Consider the following 14,154-nt stretch of genomic DNA (forward strand, 5'->3'; position numbering starts at 1 on the left):
TAACTATTTAAGTAGAATTTTGATAGAATTTAGGAATTAGTTACATGTATACGAATTCAATTTATAAAGTCTTGAGCTAATAGAAGTATTTATACAATAATTTGAAAATAAAGTGGCCAAAAAAGGTACACTGGCCACCAATGGTACTTCTACCCTCTACCATTTATTTATTTATTAAATTTTGGCCCTAAAGCAAGTGCTTCTTAAAGATCATCATAATTAAATACATTTCATAATTACAAACAAAATCAATGTAACATTGCAATAATATAATATAATAGCATAAATTAAGTATCCATAATATTGTAGAAATATTAATTTTTAGGATAATATTTAGAAGTTGGAATTAATGGATAGGGCAATGTTTTTTAAAAGTACAAGATAAGCTTTATTAAGAATAAGGGATACACGTCTACTTACTAGCCTGGGTGGTGTTAGACTAACTTACAACTACCTCTTTTAAAATTACTTGGGCCTCTCGGTCCCTTCTCACCCCCATCTCGGACATTACTTCATACTCTCTCTCTCTCTCTCTCTCTCTCTCTCTTCCCCTTCATCACCGCTAAACTTTTTTGATGCTCTTGAATTGAATGAGTATTACGCAAACATAGTAAGAAAACATCCACCTTGCAGTAAAAATTTTGTTGATCTGCTGCCGATGGACTATTCAAGACAAGTCAATTGTTTATTCAAGTGGACCATGATTGACATTGTAGATGTTACTAAGGCATTGCATATTACTCTTTCAAAGTCTAAAGGAAAAAGTCCTGATGGATTGGATTTAAGATGGCTACGGGATCACCTTCCACAAATTTCACTGTTTATTACTGCATTATTTAATAGATCTCTTGATACTGGAATATTCCCTGACATTTGGAAAATTATTTTTATTATACCTTTGAATAAAACTTCACCACCTAGATCTCCGTCAGATACCCGACCTGTTGCAAATCTATCCCATCTGGCCAAAGTGTTTGAAAGAATCATTGCAAATCAAGTGATAACCTATCTGGAGGATAACGAGTTACTCGATCCTTTGCAATCCGGATTTAGGAAACATCACAGCACACAATCAGCTTTACTGAGGCTCACTGATGATATTAGGCAGGCGATGGATAAAAATAAACTTACCATAATAGTCTTATTTGATTTGAGTAAGGCTTTTGACTATGTTGACCCCAAGATCATACTGATTGCGTTATTTGAGCTTGGTTTTTCAATGGAAACAATTATCTGGTTTTTCTCCTACTTATCAAATTGCTCTCAGTCAATACTGAATAATCTTGGGACTCCAATTCAGCTCCTTAGAACTTCATCTGGTGTTCCTCAAGGTTCTGTGCTTGGTCCAATCCTGTTTTTAATTGTCATGAATTCTGTTGTCAGATGGTTAGTGTATTGTAACCATGGTCTGTTTGCTGATGACAAATATATTTATCTACACTTCTTTATGTATCAACTACAAGAGGCAGTCAGACAGGTCAACATTGATGCACAATCAGTTGCGGATTGGGCAAGGAAGCATGGCTTGGAGATAAACTTGTCCAAGACCAAAGCAATGATCTTGGGTTCAAATAGCAAGCTGAAACAACTGAGTAACTTTGATCTGCCACCTATTATTATAGATGGTGTCATAATTCCATATGTTGATACTACCAAGTGCTTGGGATTACACATCAGTAGGAACCTAAGTTGGAATCATCATGTCAAGCTAGTGGTTAGCAAAGTTAATTCAGCCTTGCATTCTCTCAAGGTTCGGAAGAACATTTTCTCAACTGACATCAGGAAATTGTTAGTATCATCCACCATCTTACCACTTCTTGATTACTGTTCCATCGTATTAGTAGATTCAACATCTGAAAATGACTTGAAACTTCAACGTGCAATAAATTGCTCAATTAGGTTCATTTTTAATCTTAGAAAGAAGATGAGCATATAACACCTTATCAACGAGAATTGGGATGGCTTACTGTGAAATATCGTAGAATGTACTTCATGAGTTGTTACTTCTTTAAGCTACTTCAAGTTGGTAAACCCAAGTACCTACGAGATGCTTTTGTTGAGGAGACCGAAGTCAGACGTTCAGATAGGTTAGCAGCCAAAAACACTCTCTTTTCACGTTTCCGCATTTTGCTACGACCTTCATGGAGCGGTCATTCCAAATGAGTGTAATACGATTGTGGGAAGAACTGCCTGAAGAGATTGTAAACTCATCTAGTCTTGAAGTGTTCAAAAATAAAATTTTTGACCATTTGTTGAATTTGGATTATTAATTTTGTTATTGTAAAGTGATAAGTTCTCTGATAATTACTGTTAGATTCTAAGTGTTAAATTCTCCAACTTTGTTCTTTTATCAGCTGTTATTAATTGAATAATTTATTGAGTATGTTAGTTGAATCAGATAAAATAAATATAAATTTTTATATTAGATCTTTATTATAGTTTATGTACTTATATAATTTTTCTATTATTATTGTATTTGTAATTCATATTGTATTTAAAATTGCCATTTGGCTTGTGCCTTGGCATTAATAAACTATCAATCAATCAATCAATCTCTCTCTCTCTCTCTCTCTCTCTCTCTCTCTCTCTCTCTCTCTCTCTCTCAGTTTTTCACTCTCTCACTCATACCTCACGTTACAACATTTCTTATTCTCTACAGTAACAGAAATTTACGAACATTTTGACATCTGAACAAATCGACAACAAGTCGAACAGTCTCTGTTACCCGCCTAATCCTTAAATTTACAACCATACATCCTTTGATTTTACAATCTATTTAAAACTAGTAAAAATAAGAAAACATCTTAAACTCTAATATTTTCCGTTACTACAATATAATATAATAAGTCATAATGAATATATTAATAATCATCATTGTAATTGACTTTTCACAATATTGCTGTGCACAGTTTCTAAAATCTCTATCAAAATGCCAGTTGAAATACGCTACTCTAAACTCATCAAACGTGCTCAACGCAACAAGATCATGCTATATATTTTTTTAGAAAATTGAATTTTTCAAAAAAAAAGAAAGAATTATAATTTTTTGAATAAATTCAGTCTTCTAAGAGTTGCCCGCCGTTAATTTTAACAAAAAGAAAAAATTATGAAACCATATACCAATTTGTTATTATGAATAGTATAATTGAGGAGTTAAGCTTCAAAGTGATATCTTTTCATTTTTGATTAATCGAGACAAAAAACTGGTTATCTCTAATTGTAAATATTTTCATTGAACTTTTTTAATTTAGCTATAAAGTGCTATCGGTTATGAAGCTACAATTCAATTCTCATTTAGAAATTTTTATCATTTTCGAAGTAATTAATTTATAAAAGTTTAAAAAACTGCTCTTTCAAAATATAAAAAAATATCCTTTTGAAAATTATCTTCTCAATTATTTAAAAATTTATAAATTTTGAAAGTTAAGATTAAAAGTTTACAGACACTTAAACGTACAGATTTTTATTTCAAAATCGATAAAATATTTTTATTTTTGCTGAAAATAAAAAATCTGACAAATTAGGATATGTCTAAGTTTTAATACACCTTATTTCTCATTTTAACTAGTGTGAGAACTTTATAACCTTCGATTAAGTTAATAGAAAAATAATAATAAATGAATAAGCAAACATAAATCTAAAGACTTTGGGAATATTATTACAAGTAATGGATGTGTGTAATTGGCCCGCAGAAAAATGTTTGAGAACATTAGACGTTCGCACGTTGTTAAGCTGAGTGTACAGTTATGCTTAAAAATTAGTGTCATTATGATGGTCCAAACTCAGCTCGCCTTCATACGCCGAGTGTACACACTTCATTAAGACCATTAGGATGCATTTGGGCATTAAGGGGTCGCTTCACTTGCCGTAATAGCGCGGGCCCCGCGTGAGCTATAAATTATAGCACGGTTAGTATGCTACCAAGAATAGTGTCTTTTCTCAACCCCTTGTGACGACTTTGTAATAATAATGTTCAGAGCGACGATATAGGCTTAGCCTTGGTAATAAATTCTATCCTGATCCTTTGGTAACTGATACATTGGTCGCACGATTAAGGGGATTCTAGACCGACCACTTTCAATGATCCACCCCTAAGTGATTAATACTCCTATCCCTTTTGTGAGTGCCTCATTATCGACAATTAGTTTTAGGATATAATAACCATTTTATTGTTGCCATTGTTAATTCAAAACAGATTTTTATATTGACAATTACCATAAGTTTAGGAAAAAAAATTTTGAAAAAACCAAAAATTCACGACTTACAATTTTGCTCTTTTGATTTTTAATCAAAAAATTATTCTGTTGCTAATTTATTGAGTAAAATAGAGAATATGAAATTTTTTAGTGTAGATTATTAATGTAATTTTTGAAACTCGAAAGAAAAAATTTACCGATGTACATCAGAGGATCGACTAAATTAAATTTTTTTTTTTTTTTTTTTTTTTTTTAAAGTCGCATAAATTACTACTATACAGTAAAAAATAATAGACTATTTTTTTAAAACGCGAGTAACTTATATTTAAAAAAATGTCATTGAAATATGACACATATCGATCGATGAGTCAAAGTTTTATGTAACTCTATTCAAAATTGCTAATTTATAAAAAATTTTTGACAAGAAATACAAACAATGAAAGATTAAAAAACCGGGTTTTTTTGGGGTCTCAAAATAAGCATCAACTTTTGAGTTCTGTAAATTCAATTACAACTTCAGGATCAATTACAAAAGTGTCGAAAGTTGATAGGGGCCGTAAATACTTGTCTCAAATTTTAAAAATTAAATAAATCAGAAAATTTGACAGTGGCAAATTTTTATAATTCGCACGTAATTTCAATATTTTACCCTTTAAAAATGCCAATTCGAAACAAATTCCTATCTCTATTTGATCAAAAGATAGCGAGTGACCATTGTTTATAAATTATGATAATAATTTATGAAAAAAACAAAAATTTTTTTTCATCATTGCGTTTAAGAAGGTTCAATTAATCACCAAAAAATTCAGCGTGAACAAAAAATTTGAATTTATGATTTTACAGAAGTCTAAATTTGATGTTTATTTTGAGACCCCAAAAAAACCCCGTTTTTTAATCTTTTATTGTTTATATTTCTTGTCAAAAATTTTTTATAAATTAGCAATTTTGGATAGAGTTACATAAAACTTTGACTCATCGATCGATATGTGTCATCTTTCAATGGCATTTTTTAAATATAAGTTACTCGCGTTTTAAAAAAATAGTCTATTATTTTTGACTATATAGTAAGGCCGTGAGCGACAATTGTAGGGGGTAAATTTTTTGAGGTTGAATTCGTTTTATTTTTTAGGCTTAGCTGAATAATAAACTTAAATATTGAAAACATTAATTGGTGTACGCCGGACTCGAACCCGGTCCAATGCTTTGGTAAGTAAAGGCCGGATCCGATAGACTACTGCACGCCTAAATTTAATTTTTTACTCTTGATTATAATCAAACACCGACATAGATAGCGATTTGAAATACCCAATCTTTAAAAAAAAAAAAAAAGTTGACTTGATGAATTTAATATAAAGATGTATTTTCAAATTACACAATTTTTTTATATGGCTTGGCGGGAAAAATTTGTTTGTTTGTTTTGACATATTTTTCGATTCTATTGGATTGAATAAATTAATAAAAATTACATAACTAATCTTGATTAAATTATCTGTACAATGGTACACAAACTATTTTGCTCCGTAAGTTAACAAGAGTACAACAATAAAAATAGTTATGGAGAAGAGGCTACTAGAATTTTTGATCATAGAGCACTCTCTAACACTATGGATTATGATTATGAGTTGTGCCAAACACGATGAATAAAACCAAAATATAACTATTGACTTTTATTGAGCTTATCATATCAAACTATTGCGAAGTATGTCTTTTTATTAATAAGTTTTTTATATAATTTTCTGAAAGGGTGTATTGAGATATAAGCAAAGTAGTATATTAAGCTCAATAAAAAGCTGGGTCTACATTTTAACGATGAAATTGAGCGATTTATTGCTGTAGTATAAGAATTCTCTAACAGTTAGATGATGTCCCGATGAAAAGATCAAAGCATCCGTTATTTCCAAAGTACATGCGAAAGGGGATCTTTTCCATGAGATTGATTTTACCAAATAAAGAGCATTTTATGCTTGATAAAAGGTGCGTCAAGGCATGCGTGTGCATAGAACACCGTCGGGGGTCGTAAACGGTGTATTTTACCTATACGTGTAGACATACATGATGTATATGTATAAATACATGCTATTAAATTTGGCTCTCTTCATGAACGAATTAAATGAGTGTTTAACTCTTGTCGATTCTTCAATAATAAACTAATAAAGATAATAAATTACTGACTTGTAAATTACACATGTTTTTATATGTGACTTTTGCGATTGATATTCAGTAATCTATACACGGAAAAAAGTAAACTGTAAAATTCATTGGGATTCTGGTTAATTTTTATAGTTTCAAACAGTAAAGCGTACATCGGGGTGGCAAAAATATGAATATTACAGAACTTGATGTAGAAAGTGTAAAAGCCACAATTCATTGTTTAATATCGAAAATAAGTGATTAGTAGTTGTCACTGTAGTAAACAACGACTCTTTCATCTTAAAAAATTATAGTTTCGAACAGTAAAAATTTCCGGTTCAATATATAGTCCATACCATGAGGAGAAGGAGAACTCAGATGAGAAGAAGGGGGTCTCACTCTGGAAGAATTTAACATTTGAAACAGTAAAAATTATACTCTTAATTAAAATGTATATTTTACCAGTCCAAGCAAGTCAATAATTATAGTTTCATTTTTAGCGTTGTGTTTAAAATTTACCATTTTACTTTAGAAATATTAACGTTACTTGGATTAGAAATTTAGTAACTATATTTTATACTTTTTACATATCATACGATCATTTTTTAGGTACAAAATGATAAATATCAAAGTCAAAATTCTACATTTTTATACTTCAACAGTTTAGACATTCACATAGCGAATATTACTGTTTGGAAGAGTATTTTCTTCCATGTAAAGTATAAATTGTAGCATTTAAAAAATGACTTTTAGAGTTGAAATTAAAAAAATAAGTGAATTGAAATAAATTTTTTTCAAATGAAAAAAATTCAAAATATTGCATAGGAAGTACTCAAAAATTAAAATTAAGGCTCAAATTTTGAGGGAATTTGTTTTTGTCATTTATAAAAATATTTCTGAGTGTCATCAAAAGACATATAGTCGCTTCAAATGAAACATTCTAATGTTAACTCTTTTGAAAAAAAATTAATAAATTTATATGATTCATTTCAACGAATGCTTGAGCCAAGATATTTTTGCGTTGATAATAATTTCTCTTTCTTTCTGAGCAGATTTTCATTGAAGAATTTTTTCATGTCATTTTATACTTTGTGTGAAAGTTGATAAAAGGGAAAGTTGACAATAGATTAAATTTTAGCTACCTAATAATTATAATCGTTGCTGAAATTATATAGACAAAAAATATAACTCGAGCAGTTAAATTTATGAAGGTATGTATTTTAATTTAAAATATTCAGTTAATCTCAACCAACAACAAGCGTCTCATCAGAATATTTTCACCTTTAATCTAGCTAAATCGACTGAAATCTCATAGGAATCCATTAAAAATATGCAAACGGTCAGAGTGCAAGTGAAGGATTCTTAACTTGTTGAAAGAGTCTGCTTGTCGACATGGTATATATAGTCTTATGGTAGCTTTATATTCTTGTGTATATCGCTGTTGAACGCGAAAATTCTATGAACAGGCACTCTGTATCCATTTAGTCCAATATACAGCAAAACGGCTCATTCCTGGCGTCGGTTTAATGGCAGTTTAAGGGGATTTCGGTGGGTAATTAGGGGCGGTAGGGAAAAAAGCTATGGAGTAAAGAATAAGAGACAGACGAAGAATGAAAAAAAGTGTTGTGGCGACAGTTTTCTTTCTCTTTTTCGCACGTTTCGTTTTGTGCTAAGCGTTACAAAGAGTCTCAGTTACACGATTATTCTCGTTATACGCTTGAATTCTGTCTCCATCGACGTTTTTTTTTCTTTTCTCAGGCGATTTCTCCCCTATATTATAACACATATTATGTCCTGTAGGTTTACTATACTAACTTATAACCGTGTAAATTGCACTAATGGGATATACATAAGTAGTATTTATTTTTTTTTTATTGTCAACTCCATAAAGAATTTTTCTTCCGGTTGCGGTGTCATTTATCCGATCGTTAAATTGAGATTATCAATTTAAGTTTTCAAAAACAAGACTGTTTGATTAAAAAAAAATATTTTTTTTTTTTCAAAATTTCGCTTTTTATTCAAATGTTCAATTTTTTTAATTCAAAAGTTAACTTTTGAATCAATAAGTTAAAAATTTTGAGTAAACAGCAGAAAGTTTTTTATTGAAGATTTTTACTCTTAAACAAAGCTTTACTGTTTTTAAACAAGATACACACATTGTTTTTCCAAAAATTCCTTTCTCGTAGGACAAGATAGGTGGTAATATTGGTTCAAGATATTACCGACTTGATTAAAAAATTCCATCAAAATTAAAAAATTTTTAATTTCTATTACTTTCATCTCATAAAAAAATTTTTGCTAAAAAATAATAAGTTGTGTTTGATAGTTTTTTTTTTTTTTTAAACACCTTTCGAAATGTGTTTCTTTACAAGATTCGAACTCAGTACCTTCAAGGCACATAAAATACAAATATTGGTTACTCCGTTAGTCTGCCTTGTCCAATAAAAAAAAAAAAAATTAAATACTTTTCGGAATAAGTTTGAGTACTAATTTTGTTTTTTTTTTTCTGCTACTTTGAATGAAGAAATTAGTTCTTGAGCTGAAAAAATAAAGTTCTTAAAAAAAAAACGAAATTACACCGAAAGAAAAGTTTCTTGACTGGAGAACAAAATTCTTGGCTGAAGAAAATTTTCAGGTGCTTAAAGGAAGACCGAAGTTGTGTTGGCTGGAGTAAAAATTTTTCTTGAAATTCTATTCTTGGTGGAAGTAATTTTTTTTTATTTCAAATTATCATAAATACTTGATACAACAAATTTTTATATTTGATCAAGATTTTTAGATACTTTAGGGAAGCAGCGCCACCTACTTCAGCTGAGAAAAAAATTTTCTCACCTTGAGAAAATTTTTCTCTCAAATATTTGATACCTATTTTATATTATTTTAGCATGCAATTATACATATTGAATGAAAAAAAAAATGATTCAATATTATTTGATCTTTCCATTTGACATGTTAATCACTAAAAATATTAATGAAAATTTACTTCTATCGAGATATTTAATTTTTTAGAGCAAGAGGCTGAATTTTCTCCAAACAAGAAGGTTTTCTTGACTTAAATAAATTTTCTTGGATCAAAATACATATTTCTTAAAGCAAGAGAATTAATTTTGTTGGAATAAGTGAAATTTCTTGTGTCAAAAAAAATTTTTTTTCGTTCAAGAAAACTAAAAATTAGGAAGAAAAATATTTTCTTAGCTCAAGTGAACCTTTTTTTCTGTGTATTTTTAGTTGAAGAAAATTGTCTTCCAACAATCAGTTTAATTGTATCCTACGAAGATTTTATACTGTTGATCAAAAATGTAAGTCTCTGAAGCCAAGATTACGAGATTCAAGAAAAAAAAAGCATTTGCAACAAGACAACTGGTTATCTTCAGAATAATTTTTATAAATCAAGAAGATTTTTCTTGAATCCAGACCACTATTCTATCATAGTATTAAAAAAACTAAATTAAGTTCAGTTAAATTTTGGTAAACCATAGAACCAAACATATAAGTGAGGTGCTTGCAATACAACGCTTGACCGACAATCGAATTCAAGAGGCTACACATAACAGTCTCTTAGCATATTAAGCACACTGTTGCAGTATAGAATCTACTAGAATATACTATATAGATCCGTTTGTCAGTAATACACAAGGAAAACCACTGAGATTTTTTCAAGTAGGTCTTTCGCGCTTACCCCTGGGCGTGCTCTTTCTTCTTATTTCATCATCTCTTGGTGTTCAATCAGACCTCCCGTTGAGACGGCAGATGCGAGCTCCCGGGATATTATGTATATATTGTCGCCGCCCAAAAAGAGAAAGAGAGATGGTACGAAATGTTTACCCACAGAAGTATCTTTTATTGTAAATGTGAAAGGGGACACGCAGTTAAGCTGTAATATAGTTTGTCAGCTTTTATATAAAATAAAACCATCACTTGATCGTTATATACTCGTGTAAGTCTGCAAGTAGTGTATGGCTTTTATATTTGACACAAAACTTTTATTTTATTTCATTTTGTTTATTTTTATTCGTTGTATGTATACTGAAATATGTCACTGATCCTTGACAAGCGATTAGTAACGTTATCGAGAATATGCATGTTGTCAAAATAAATACAATAAAAATGTATAAATCAAAACATAGATATGCTATCGCACATATAGTTATAAATAAAACTCAGTGACACACGCTTCGTTTTCCAATTCTCAATAATAAAAAAAGGAGCATTACGTTTGAAAGACTTAGCATGAACACGGTCCACGGCGGAACGGATACACGGAAAATTCATATTCTTCTCAACATTCTTTATTCTTTTATCTATAATAATAGCTTTTCTCAACATTATTCACTGTCCAATATAACCTACTATATATGCTGGCGTGTTATTGATTTCATCTTAATCAGATCTCAATATCTCAATTACGTTTTGAGCCGTGGGCCTCGGATCGTCTGGTTTGTTTGCTGTTGAGATTTCAAAACCGAGACCCATTGTCTGAGAGCCACCCCCTAAGCTTGGTAGCGGCTTAACTTTTCATTCTCCTGTAAATTGCAGGTTCTGTATCGCAACTTAACTGTAAGAGAGTATAAGGGGTATGGTAAAAAAGCATCCATACCGTTCGTATACAACTGTTGGTTATAAATGGGTGTAAATCGAATGAAACAATGGAACCTTTTCATTCTTCATTCTTACTACTTTTTATACTTTATTTATTATTTCTATTTCACTTTCTTTCGCTTTTATTTTATATAATATACAACGATAATCAGATCCTTGCACCTTTTTTTACTCTCTATATCTTTTATTTTATTTTATAGCTTATCTTTTTTCTTACAGTCAACTCGAAGGCTCTTCGACGGATCATTGCGGAGAGGATTATTAGCCTTCACTGAAATCTTAAATCGTTACCCGATTACATTCACTGTTACTCGTTTAATATTTTTAGTTTCATTTTCAGTCTTTTCTCGCGATTTCTTCCATTATCTTTTCAAATAAAGGCTTAAACTGAATAATAACAACAATAATAATAATATTAATAATAATAATAATAATAATAATATCTAGCATTAGTAGAAAATTAACGAGCAGTATTGTAAACCCAAATTGATTCTAGAATATAACGGATAATAAGAACGATACATGTAACATGACGCGCGTGTCGCTCGTGCTAATAATGAGCATTATGTTAAACGGTCAAACGCGGTCCATGCGATGGTTACATCAATGTTCAACTATTGAAAGCTCTTGGTACATTTATACATATATATTCAATGAATAAGAGATAGAGAGATCGAATGATGAGTGAAGAAAACTGAACAAGAGAATAAAGAAAGATATAAAACAACGAGTACAGACGGCACGCGTTCAGCCACGTGTCAACGCTCGTCTATGACGCTTCGTTTCATCGATTGCGACCCTTTATTTAATTAGCTCGACTTTGATATATTAACCTTAATTCACTTCAATTTTGTAACTGTATACATCCAATAGCTACAAAAATAATAGTTTTTGTATTCTAACAGAGGTTTTTGTAGAGTTATTGCGAACAATGTGATTGATAAAAACTGACTAATATTTTGTTAATGATATTAATATTACTTCTTAGTTATAACTTTTGACATAATACATAAATTTTTCTATTAGTATTTAAAAAATTGTATCGAGAACTTTGAAATCAGAATCAGACTTATTGTAAATACTCGCGCAACATTATTAATAGTATATTACACCCCTTGGGAAGGAAAATAAGAAAATCCTCAGATCACATGTAATCACATGTAAGGTGGCGCCTCGGCCAACAATTACATGTGATCTGAGGACTTTCTTTTTTTCCTTCCCAAGGGGTGTATACTATTTTTTTGTCCGACGAAGGCGGAAAGCGGCAACTTAGTTTAGCGCAGCGGGACGAAAGTTGCCACTTTCCGCCCGGAGGGCAAAAAAAGTTTAATCGCATTTGAAAGTATATAATTAGCTATAATGAAACAAAGATACAAATTTTACGGATTTATTTATTATTATAGAAGTGTAGATAAAATTTTCAAATTTTTTATTGATGCAGTTTGACGCAATTGACCACTGTGATATATGATAACTATTATCTGGGAAAGATTTACTTACATACAGATATTTTATTATTGAATGTATATATACATATATATTGAGCAAGTTGCTACGCAAAGTTCCATTCACGCATACACCAGGCTCGCAAACAGATTGCTAGGTTGAGTCGAATATATTGAAATAATCTCGGTAAATACGACAAGTTCGGTTATGAAATTTGCCGAAGGGCTTGTGACGAACGTTTGCAACCTTCTTCCTCTCTCTCTCTCTATCTCTCTCTTTCTCTTACCCTCCATCCTCTCATCCAATGCTTCTCACTATCGTTACTCCCCACCAATTCTTCTTGTCCTCCCCGCGGTAAATTTCGTCTCGCCCGGCGAGCTGCTTCAAGTGATATTTGCTGAAAATCGGTTCAATAGCAACTTGAGTACTAGAATCTGTTCATCTCTTATACATTTCACTATCAAACTGTTCTATAAACTATCTCTTACAGTAAGACTTCTCTAGTTACCGCAAACCAATGCGCACGTTTAACTTGTCTCACTTTATTTGTTGGACGATAGTTTTGTTTACTGATAACCACCCAATCTCAATACCAGATACTATGCTTTGATGTACCTATTTATCGTATATTTTCTTTAAAACAAAAATATAGAATGACATTTTTATATATTATTCTTCATAATTATTTGGTATTACTTTTTCTATTTTCTGAGTTGAAGTTAATCAAGATGACTATTAAAACCATATTTTAATAAAAATAGTTTAAATAACTGAAAATTGGGGTTCAATATAATAAATAGTTTTGGGTACAATTTAACTTTAATTAAATAGTGGTGATACTATTTATCTAGACTTTCTGAGTCCAAAGAACCAGACTCTTCTCTTAGTATACAGTGAGAAAAAATTTAATTTTATTCAAAAAATAAATCATGAATAAAGAGAATCATTTTGAAGTATATTTTTTGTCTTAAATTAAGCGAAAAAGTTTTTAAGTTCAGAATTTTTTTTTTTTTGGTTTGTGAGTATAACTTGATTTAAGAACTTTTCTGCTTGATTCAAGATAAAATGTTTTTCGAAATAATTACATTAGTTTAAGATTTTTTCTTTTTCAATCCAGTTAATTTTTTTATCAATGTAGAAAATATTAAGACATTGTTACTGTTGAAAAAAATATCTTCCATTCACTCATTTTTACGTTATAGTATGACCACTCATTTTTTTACTACAATATTGTGCGAAAATTATCTTAATTATGTTTAATTATTCATCAATTTAGTGGATAAAGTTTTTGGCAGTCATTCCTTTTTTTCATAAAAAGTTTTATCAAAATTATTTATGTACTCACAAACAAAAAATTAAAACGGAATAAATTTCGTAATTTATAAAAATAGATTTATTGTAATAGAAACTGAAAAAACATTAAGGACGTGGTATTTTAATTTAATACTGTTTAATTATAATTAGAAATGAGAAAAAATTAATACATTGGTAAATTTTTTCCTTATACGCTTGCGTTATAATTTCAGTTGATGCTCCATGGAAAAAAAAGCATTTAAATTACTATCTAACGAAAAAAAAATCATTAAAATTACTATCTAACGTATCCTCAAATGACGTTTCCTCAAAATAACAATCCGGTTTTCTAATTTAAGGATTTATTTGTTTCACTCAAGCATACAGAAAATAGCTTTTGCAAATATATGTAGTTTTGTCAAAACAGGCAACTGTTTTGTCAACGTGGGGATCTGTATAGTTGAGCCAATTAAATGTAACGTCTAAAATA

Source organism: Cotesia typhae, unplaced genomic scaffold (assembly GCF_013202065.1).
Source record: "Cotesia typhae breed Kobodo isofemale line unplaced genomic scaffold, CoteBio_Ctyphae contig_4, whole genome shotgun sequence".
NCBI classification, from domain to species: Eukaryota; Metazoa; Arthropoda; class Insecta; order Hymenoptera; family Braconidae; genus Cotesia; species Cotesia typhae.